Source organism: Nicotiana tomentosiformis, chromosome 4 (assembly GCF_000390325.3).
Source record: "Nicotiana tomentosiformis chromosome 4, ASM39032v3, whole genome shotgun sequence".
NCBI classification, from domain to species: Eukaryota; Viridiplantae; Streptophyta; class Magnoliopsida; order Solanales; family Solanaceae; genus Nicotiana; species Nicotiana tomentosiformis.
In genome coordinates, this window is record NC_090815.1 from 44,508,626 (window position 1) to 44,519,691 (window position 11,066).

The following is an 11,066-nucleotide window of genomic DNA, read 5'->3' on the forward strand; positions in this document are numbered from 1 at the left end:
CGGAAGAAAGGAGAAAGGGAAAAGCCAAAATGGAAGAAACATGTGTCGCGCAAGGTATGACTAGGACTGGCAGAGTTTACATACTTGAGAATCTGGGAGGAACGAGAAAGAAGCTACACCTAAGCCTCCTGTTGTTGAGTCTGGCACTAACGATCTCTGGAGAAAGATACAAGTAAGAGAGTACTCTATTGTTGACCACTTGAACAAAGCTCCCGCTTAGATATCCGTCTTATCAATGTTGCAAAACTCAGACGCGCACAGGAATGCTTTGATGAAGGTGTTGAGTGAAGCTTATGTACCCGCCGACATCACTAGTGGAGAGATGGATAACATGGTCGGACATATATTGGAGAGCCACAAAATCACCTTCCACGAAGATGAGTTACCACCAGAAGGAATGAGTCACAACAGGGCATTGCACATCACAGTACAATTCGAAAATAAGTTCATCGCCAGGATGTTAATAGATGGAGGTTCGAGTCTGAATATATGTCCACTGACCACTCTAAAAAGATTGGGTAAAGGCATGCACGAGATATGAATGGGAAGCATGACTGTGAAGGCATTCGATGGATCTCAAAGAGCGACTATCGGAGTAATCAACCTCAATCTATAGATGGGTCTGACATGTTTTGATGTTGAGTTCTAAGTGCTAGATATATCTGCTACTTACAATCTATTGTTGGGATGTCCATGGATACATGCAGCCGGGGCAGTGGCTTCAACTCTGCACCAGACTGTGATGTTTGAATGGAATCATCAGGAAGTGATCATTCATGGAGATGGGAGCAACATCATTTACACCAATCAGACCGTTCTAGTCATCGAAAAAAGAAGGAAGTTGGGGGGATAAACATATCATCGCATTGAACGGGTTAACGCAATTGAAAAGGACCGATGGTGGAGCAAGAAGATACAAAGCATATTGATGTGGACAGTATATGAACCAGGTAAGGGTCTTGGTAAAAAGCTTCAGTGGATCACCAAACCCGTACAACCACAGTATCATGGCACAAACTTTGGACTCGGATATGAATACCCATGGCAAGAATATCAAGATTGGACACCGTCATGGCGTGCCCCTTATTATCCGCTGGAGCAACCCGTACCACCTTTGCACCAGAAATTCCATCAGGCTGACATGATGTGGGGGTCTGAGGAAGATGAGGTTTTGGCCGGCATGAGGAAGCTGTTTCTAGATGAAGAACACATGGACTGCAGTGCAATTGTTGAGGAGGAAGAGGAGGAGGAAGACCTTACTATTCAAACTATGGATGGAGAAGCAAGACAACAATCACTTAATAACTATGAAATTGAATAACATGGTTTAATAACTTGACAGCGGAAAATATCATGAAATAACTTATGAAAACAAATAGAATACTACTACAACCATCCCAAAGATCTGGAGTCAACGAGTACATGAGCACTATTGTGTATCAAAATATAAGGCCAAATTTAGAATACAACTATCTGTAATAATTGAAATAATAAAAGAGAACTTCAAGGTCTATGTATAGTATAACAGCTACCTCGTAGTCTCCCAAAAGCTGGTAGCAACAGAACTCTAAAGATCACCTCGTCCGAAAGTACCTGGATCTGCACACGAAGTGCAGTATACAGTATGAGTATAACTGACCCTATGTACTCAATAAGTAACAACACTAACCTTGGGATGAAAGCAGTGACGAGCTCAAAAACAACAGTGAGATACCAATATTAATAACCAGTAATAGTTCAGAATATAGAGGAAAAGAGTAGAAACAAGTAGCTCAATGATATTATGTTCAGCTTGTTCACATTTCAGAAATTTAGGCACGACTTTCCACTTATAGTAGTTAAATACTAATGTGGGTAAAACATTTTAGTTATGTGCTAGCATGAGGAAAGTACATATATATGCCTAAATGTCAAATATACATATCAACACAACAATATCATAGTGGATCCATCAAGAATAATCACGTTTAGCATTATACGGTTTCCTGGTATAACTGCCCATCATCAAGCACGTATATAAAACAATGTGCATGCGCCCACTGCTGGTATGTCAGACTTCGAAGGGGTGGATCCTTCCCAAGCGCTAATCATAATCATATAGACAAATAGTGAGTCCTAGTGCACACATCGCCCCAAATCAATAACACTTGGCTCGATATGACCCTGGCGTACGCATCACCTCAAAATCAATAGCTCTATGGCCCAAACTTAGTCATTTACCGTTCAGGTCTCAGATAAACACATCTCACAATACTCAGTTTAATGGTGTTACACATAGGAGGCATACACAACATGTAAGGAATTTAATAAGAAGTACTTAGACAAAGATACCATACACGGATATAGCATCATGACTGAGAACATGTGTACAAATAAGGCAAATAGCTTAGAGACAGGAAGAATAGCCCTATCGAGTCTCAAACGAATAGAACATAGCCTAGCCATAATTTCTAACATGAATCAGAACTCAAATAAACAAATAGGTTTAGAAACATGGAAATAATGATGCATGGTAGCCAACTAATCCAATAATAGTCTAAACGTCATTTCAAATCATAAACACATTGGTGCACGTACACACGCTCGTCACCCAGCGCGTACATTAACCCAATACCTTTCATTTAATGTAGTTCCTAGAGTTAAATACCCTCAAATCTAAGTTTAGATATGTTACTTACCTCAAAATGCGCAAATCAATACTCCAAAAAGCCCTTTCCTTGTGAACCGGCCTCCGAGCGACTCAAATCTAGCCAAAGCAACTTAATACCATCAATAATAGCTATAGGAAACAATTCCAAATGATAAAGCTAAAGTCTTGAATCAAATATGCAAAGTCAACCTCGGGCTCGCACCCTGGAACCCAACAAAATTTATAAATTCCGAACACTCATTCATTTACGAGTCCAATCATACTAATTTCATCCAATTCCATCCACAAATCGATCCTCAAATTACAAAAACTCACTCTCCATTAACATAGCCTAAAACCCCCCAAATCATACTTCAAATTCACATAAACTAGGTGTAATAATCAATAGGCAATCAATATCTAACAACAAAATTGAATAATCATTACTCACCTCTTTAATTGTAGCAAAAAGCCTCTCAAAATTGCCTCAAACCGAGCTCCAAAATTCCAAAATGTGATAAATATATAAACCATAGCTTTTATGTTCAACCCAGCGCTTCTCGCATCTGCAGTCAATGTGGTCGCACCTGCAACGCTGCTTATGCTGTCAAAAGTACACTTGTAAGAAAATCACTTAAGCTCCGACCTTGAGCACCTGCGGTCAACTTTTCGCACCTACGGGACCGCTTTCGCTCCAACCTTCGCATCTGCGGAAACCCATCCTTCGACCAAACTCCGCTCCTTGCACACCCGTCCACATTTGCGGGCTCGCAGATGTGGAAACTCCTCACACCTACACTCCTCCCCAGATCCAGCCTAGCCCGCATCTGTGCTCAAAAAGTCGCTTCTACAGCCTTGCACCTGCGGACAAATCCTCACATGTGCGATTTCACCAGACCTGAAACCATCAGCTATTCCTCTAAGTCAAAACATGATCCGTCAAACATTCGAAACACCCCCGAGGCCCCCGGGACCACATCAAAACATACGACAAGTCCTAAAACATGATACGAACATACTCGAAGCCTTAAATCTCATCAAACAACATCAAAATCATGAATCGCACCCCAATTCAAGCCTAATGAAACTAATGAACTTCCAACTTCTAAAACTAATGTAGAGCCGTATCAAATCAACTCCTAATGACCTCAAATTTTGCACAAAAGTCACAAATGAAACAAAGAGCCTATTCCAACTCCCATAACCAAAATCAAAACCCGATATCAATAAAGTGAACTCTCGGTCAAACCTCTCAACATTTCAAACCTTCAACATTCCAACTTTCGCCAAAAATCTTGAAACCAACCTACGGACCTCCAAATCATCATCCGGGCATACTTCTAAGTCCAAAATAACCATACAAAGCTATTGGAACCATCAAAACTCCATTCCAGAGTCGTCTACACAAAAGTCAAAAATCCGGTAAACTCTTTCAACTTAAGCTTTCAACCTTGGGACTAAGTGTCACAATTCATCCCAAAACATTCCCGAAACTAATCCAACCACCCCAGCATGTCACATAACCACAAATGAATGTAGAGAGGCAATAAATAGGGGAAAGGGGCTACAATACTCAAAATGACCTGCTGGGTCGTTACATTCTCCCTTTCTTAAACAAATGTTTGTCCTCGAACGGGTCTAAAATCATACCTGGAGTCTCAAATAGGTGTGGATATCTGCTCTGCACCTCCTGCTCAGTCTCCAAAGTAGCCTTCTGAAATGGCCGACCTCTCCACTGAACCTTCACCGAAGCTATATTCTTCAACCTCAACTTCCGAACCTGCTGACCCAAAATATCCACCGACTTCACATCATAAGTCAAATCCCCATCTAATTGTACCGTGCTGAAGTCCAAAACATGTTACGGATCACCATATTTCTTCCATACTATAGAAACATGAAACACTAGGTAAATACCCAATAGACTAGGTGGCAAGGTAAGTTTGTAGGCCACCTCTTCAATCCTCTCAAGCACCTCAAAAGGGCCAACACACCGAGGGCTCAACTTGCCCATCTTCCCGAGCCTCATCACACCCTTCATGGGCAAAACTCTAAGCAAAACCTTCTCGCCCACCATATACGTAACATTGCGAACCTTCTTATCACCATAACTCTTCTGTCTAGACTGCGCTATACAAAGCCGCTCCTTAATCACCTTAACCTTCTACATATCATCACGGACCAAATCAGTGCCCAACAACCTAACTTCCCCATGCTCAAATCAACCAACCAGAGAACGACATCTCCTCCCATAGAAGGCCTCATAAGGAGCCACTTGAATACTTTACTGAAACGTGTTGTTGTATGCGAACTCTGATAACGAAAGAAACTGATCACATGAACCTCTAAAATCCATAACACATGCACGTAACATGTCCTCCAAGATCTGAATAGTGCGCTCAAACTACCCATCGGTCTAGGGATGGAATGATGTACTCAACTCTACCCGTGTGCCCAACTCTCGCTGCACCGCTCTCCAAAATTGCAATGTGAATTGCGTGCCTCGGTCAGAAATGGTGGAAATGGGCATGCGATGCAAGCAGATAATTTTCCGGATGTAAATATGAGCCAACCACTCTGAAGAATAGGTCATCATCACCGGAACTAAGTGTGCGGACTTGGTCAACAAGTCCACATAACCCAAACTGCGTCAAATTACTTCAAGGTCCATGGTAAGCCTACCACAAAATCCATAGTGATGCACTCCCACTTTCACTCTGGTATCTCCAATATCTAAGTCAACCCTCCCGGCTTTTGATGCTCATACTTCACTTGTTGACAATTTAAACACCGAGAGACATGAGCACCAATATCTTTCTTCACTCTCTACCACCAATAGTGCTATTTCAAGTCACAATACATATTCGTGACACTTGGGTGAATGGAATAGCACGAGCTGTGAGCCTTCTCAAGGATCAAATCTCTCAACCCATCAACATTTGGAACACAAATCCGACCTTTAAGCCGCATAACACCAATCACAACCTTCTTAGCACTACCCCGTTGAACCGTGTCCCTCAATACCATCAATTGAGGATCATCAAAGTGGCGAGCCTTGATACGCTCCAACAATGATGACTGAGCCACAACGCAAGAAAAAACCCGACTAAGCTACACTCCAACAATGATGATTGAGCCACAACGCAAGTAAGAACTAGCTAAACTGGTTGGCCAAAGCTTGAATATCCATGGCTAGTGGCTTCTCTGGTACCGGTAAATACGCCAAACTACCCATACTCTCAGCCTTCCCACTCAATGTATCAGCCACTGCATTGGCTTTCCTCAGATGATATAATATAGTGATATCATAGTCTTTTAGCAACTCTAACCATCTCTACTGCCGAAAATTAAGGTCTTTCTTCTTGAACAGGTGTTGTAGACTCCGATGATCAGTAAATACCTCACATGGAACATCGTACAGGTAATGCCTCCAAATCTTCAACACGTGAATAATGGCTGCCAAATATAAGTCATGCACAGGGTAATTCTTCTCATGAACCTTCAACTATCAAGACACGTAGTCAATCACCCTACAATCTTGCATACTGGGGTTGTAGTCAATCCAGTCTTGAGCCCGAACATGTAGCAATACCAATACTGGGGCGGTAGTCAATCCAGTCTTGAGCTTCTGAAAGCTCTCCTCACACTCCTCAAACCATCTGAAAGGAACACCATTATAGGTCAATCTAGTCAAAGGTGCAACAATGGACGAGAAACCTTCCACAAAACGGTAATAATAACTTGCCAAACCGAAGAAGCTCCAGATATTTGTAGTTGAAGATGGTTTAGGTCAACTCTAAACTACCTCAATCTTCTTTGGATCCACTTTGATCCCCTCACTAGACACCACGTGCCCCAAGAACTCCACTGAATCAAGCAAAAACTCACACTTGGTGAATTTAGCATATAGCTTCTTCTCTCTAAAAGTCTAGAGTACGATCCTCCGACGCTGCTCATGGTCCTCCTGGCTGTGTGAGTACACCAATATATCATCAATGAACATGATGACGAAAGAATCATGATATGGCTAGAATACACTTTTCATCAGGTGCATAGAGGCTATTGGGACATTATTCAGCCCAAAAGACATCATCAAAAACTCATAATGACCATAGCGGGTTTTGAAAGCCGTCTTCGGAATATCTGAATTCTGAATCTTCAACTGATCATACCCAAACCTAACTTTGAGAACACTCTAGCACCCTAAACCTGATCAAATAATTCATTAATGCGCGGTAGTGGGTACCTATTCTTTATAGTAACCTTGTTCAGTTGTATGTAGTCAATACACATCCTCATAGTAATATCCTTCTTCTTCACAAATAGGACTAGTGTACCCCAAGGCGACACACTAGGCCTAATAATGCCCTTATCATGTAGTTCCTGCAGCTACTCCTTCAACTCAATAGGTGTCATGCAATACAATGCAATAGAGATGGGCTGAGTGACCGGTACCAAGTCAATACCAAAATCAATGTCCCTGTTGGGTGGCATGCCTGGCAGGTCTATTGGAAATACATCTTGGAAATCTCTCTCAATCAGAACGGTATGGGTATCATCACTAATATCCCTCACGAAGGCCAAATATGCCAAACATCCCTTCTCAACCCTTCATTAAACCTTCAATTATGAAATCACTATACTAGGAACATAATCCAGGGAGCCTCTCCACTCTAACCTCGACACTCCCCGCATCGCCAACGTCACGGTCTTAGCGTGATCATCAAGGATGGTGTGATATGGCGACAACTATTCCATGCATAGAATCACGTCAAAATCAACCATGCTAAGCAATAAAAGATCGACTCTCACCTCAAATCCTCCAATAGTTACCATACACAACTAATATATATATATATATATATATATATATATACTCCATAACAATACAATCACCCACCGGTGTAGATACATGAACATGCATAGCTAAAGAATCACGAGGCATATCCAAATAACGAGCAAAGTATGATAATACATATGAATAAGTGGCACTAGGGTCAAATAATAAGGATGCATCCCTGTGGCTCACTGAAACAATACATGTGATCACAACATCGGAAGCAACTGCCCCTAGTAAAGAGTGAAATGCATAGAAACAAGACTGACCACCACCTTACTGACCTCCCCCTCTAAGGCAAGCTCGACCAGCATGACCTCCATCCCGAGCTAGCTGAGCGGGTGGTGTAGCAACTGGTGCAGAGTCATAGACTGGCCTCTTTACTGCATTGGACCTCTGTAATGACAAGGACAATACTTCCTTACATGCCCCAACTCTCCACAATCACAATAACCTTGAGCCGAAAATGACTGTGGGGCCTGAATTGGCCCTTGAGAACTAGAATAACCACTGAAAGAACCCGATACTGACGAACTTGACGAGCTTGAAACACATACTTAAATTTTTGCTCGCTAATCAAATATAGAATACTAAAATATCGTATCCACATAGATTGGATTTAAACAGTATTCTTGTAGTTTCTAGCTTGATTGCTATTCAAGAGAATCAACAGTTGCAATTTATATAATTAATACTAAAATTAACTAAGAATCTAAAACTATTGACTAGTGACAATTGAAACAAGGAACAAGCAAAGAAGGTTATCAGTGGAAGAAGATAGGGTTTTGATAGGATAGGTGCAAGATAATTGTTTGGGATCTAACTCTAGATAATTCACTTCTAATGTTCAAGTGAGTCGATCCAATTCACTCAATTATTAGTTCAAATGTTCAACAAAACTCCTCTTCCAATTAAGTATTAACCTCACAAGATGAACCAATTTAAGCACGTGAAAATATGAAAGAATGTGTAGTGGATTGGTCTTTAGGAAAACCTCTTTCGATTATTCTCCTAACTAGGTTTAATCAATGATTCAACTAGCCTCTTTCGACTACGAATAAGAATTAATGAACTCAACTAACAATATAATGCAAAGATATCACAAGTTATGCAGCTCTCGATTACATGAACAAGTGAATAAAGATGCAATAATTAAATCATCCAAAAACAATTCAATACATAAAACTATAGTTATAATCCACAAACAATCATCAATACACCAAATCCATCAAACCCTAAAAAGAACTACTCTGTAGACATGGAGCAATTCATCACAAATATAATTAAAGTATATGAAAACATAAATTCGATCCAAACTCGGGACTTGAGTAAGGAAAGAATGATGAAATCTTTGTGCTTTTGCTCCTCCAACTCCTCCTTAGCTTCCTTAGGTCTAAAGCGTGTCAAAAGACCAAAAAATAACGTTTTTCCATGTATTTATACCAAGTAGGGTCGGGCCCAGACGAAACCAACTTCTCCTAGTCAAAATAAAACATTGGCTATGTAAACTTTGCACATGCGCATGGCATGGGGCGACGCGCCATGCGGGGAACTAGTGAGAAACTCCAAAGAGCTCAACTTCTGTTAGACAGCCAAAAATACATTGTTGTGTTGCACAGTGCGTCACATTAGTGCAAATTTTTTAGAGTACGGATTTTGCTTCGATTTTGACATCCAGACTTGGTCCTCGACCCCCGAACACTATCCCGGCTTAATCCATTGGGCTTTTACTCAAACATCAAAGCTCCAAATAGCTTCAATTCATTCCATAACATCTACATAGCTCAGAATCCTCAATCTCCACACTTTTGTGGGAGTTTGTTTTGCAATATCGCGCTGCAATGCTCTGTGAGCTTGACCACTGAGGTCTCTTCTATCTTCCTCTTCTTTGTAAGGATCTCCTTCAAGAATTTGGCATAAGCAGGAATTTGTGAGAGCACTTCTATGAATGGTAAGTTCACATGAACTTGTTTCAACACATCCAAAAATCTCTCAAACTTCTTGTCCAGCTTTTCTCTACTTTTCTTTTAAGGAAAAGGTAGAGCAGGCATATACTTGCTCTCCTCAGGTTCCTCCCTTATTGAGTTTTCATCCTTCTTTTTCTTCTCATCTTTCATCTGGCCTTTCTTCTTTTTATCAACATCATTCTTCAGCTGCTCCCCACTTTCTTTTTCAAGTTTCACATCATTTTGGATTGGGGTGGGATCTTTCAACACTTTCCCACTCGTCAGAGTTACAGTATTCACTGTTTGTTTAGGATTTCTCTCAGTATCAGTGGGGAGAGTTCCTGGAATCCTCTCAGATAATAGAGTGGATAGCTACCCAACCTGTCTTTCCGGGTTTCGAAAACCAGTACCTAGTTCTTTGATAGCTACTCCATGTTCTTGTATAGTTGCGCTATGAATTTTAAGCCTCGCATCAGTTTTCAGAATAACAGCCTTCATGAGATCTTCTATGCTAGAATGAATGGGCTATTGAGGCTGGAATTGCTGCCTCTGATGATTCATAAATGTAGGAGCTCCTTGTCCTTGAGGTCTGGGGTTATTTTGTTGCCATGCATTTGCAATACCCCCAGGTATACTCCATGAAAAATCGGGGTGCCTCTGACCCATTGCATTATAATTTCCCATAGCATTCACTTCCTCAGTTGAGGCTTGACACTCATGAGAAGGCTGCGTGAGGCTCATTTTGTATCGAGGCTAAGGTCAGCTTTCATATTTCTTTGGCCATAGAATCAAGTTGTACCTGCAAGATGTATTAGTATCAACTTGGTGAGCAACAGTTGATCTTCTTCTTTCAGCACTCTCAGAGGGCCACTGATTTGCATCTTCAGATAATGCATCAAGAATTGTGACTATCTTCTTTGGAGCCTTCTTCATCAATGGGTCTCTAACTGCGTTGCTCAATGTTCTACGTGAGGCTGGTGTCAATCCTTCCCCAAAGTCCTAGAGTTGCATCCAGAGTTCAATTCCTCTATGTTGACACTTTCTAACTATCTCCTTAAACCTCTCCCATGTTTCAAAAATAGTTTCAGGCTCTTTCTGCTAGAAGTTATGGATTTCTCTTCTAATATTGCCCGTCTTAGCTGAGGAATAATATTTATCAAGGAATTTTCTTATCATCTCCTCCCAAGTTTTGATCGATCCACTAGGCAAACTCTGAAGCCACTCCTTAGCATCATCTTTAAGTGAAAAGGGGTGCCCTTAAGTACACTGCATCTTGTGACAGCCCATTGTGAAAGGTGTTCATAATCTCCTCGAAATCCATTATATGTGTGTTTGGATTTTCGTTTAGCTTCCCTCTGAAGACACAACAATTTTGAAGGGTTTGAAGCAACCTTTGCTTCAACTCGAAATTGTTTGCTGCAATTGGAGGTGGTCTAACACTGGATAATTCTTGATTGTAGACCGGTCTAGCATAATTGCCAAGTGGTCTCCCAGGCAAGGATTGATGTTGATTAAGTTTGGGACCCCTTTCTTCTTCATAGATGTTCTGCACATCTCTAATAGTTGCTTCCTCAACATCCCGTGTAGTTTTTTCTCGTTGTTGGGCTGCATCTCTTGCAGCCAAATCTACATTATCATCACCGTTTCCAGTCAT

General features: G+C 41.1%; 1 non-coding gene across 1 annotated transcript; it reads left to right on the top strand.

Moving 5' to 3' along the window:
• The first annotated feature begins 10,433 nt into the window (after window positions 1–10,433).
• Window positions 10,434–10,540, top strand: LOC117275408 (small nucleolar RNA R71). The gene has a single exon (XR_004505571.1). It is a non-coding gene; the product is annotated as a small nucleolar RNA R71 (small nucleolar RNA).
• Window positions 10,541–11,066: the final 526 nt, after the last annotated feature.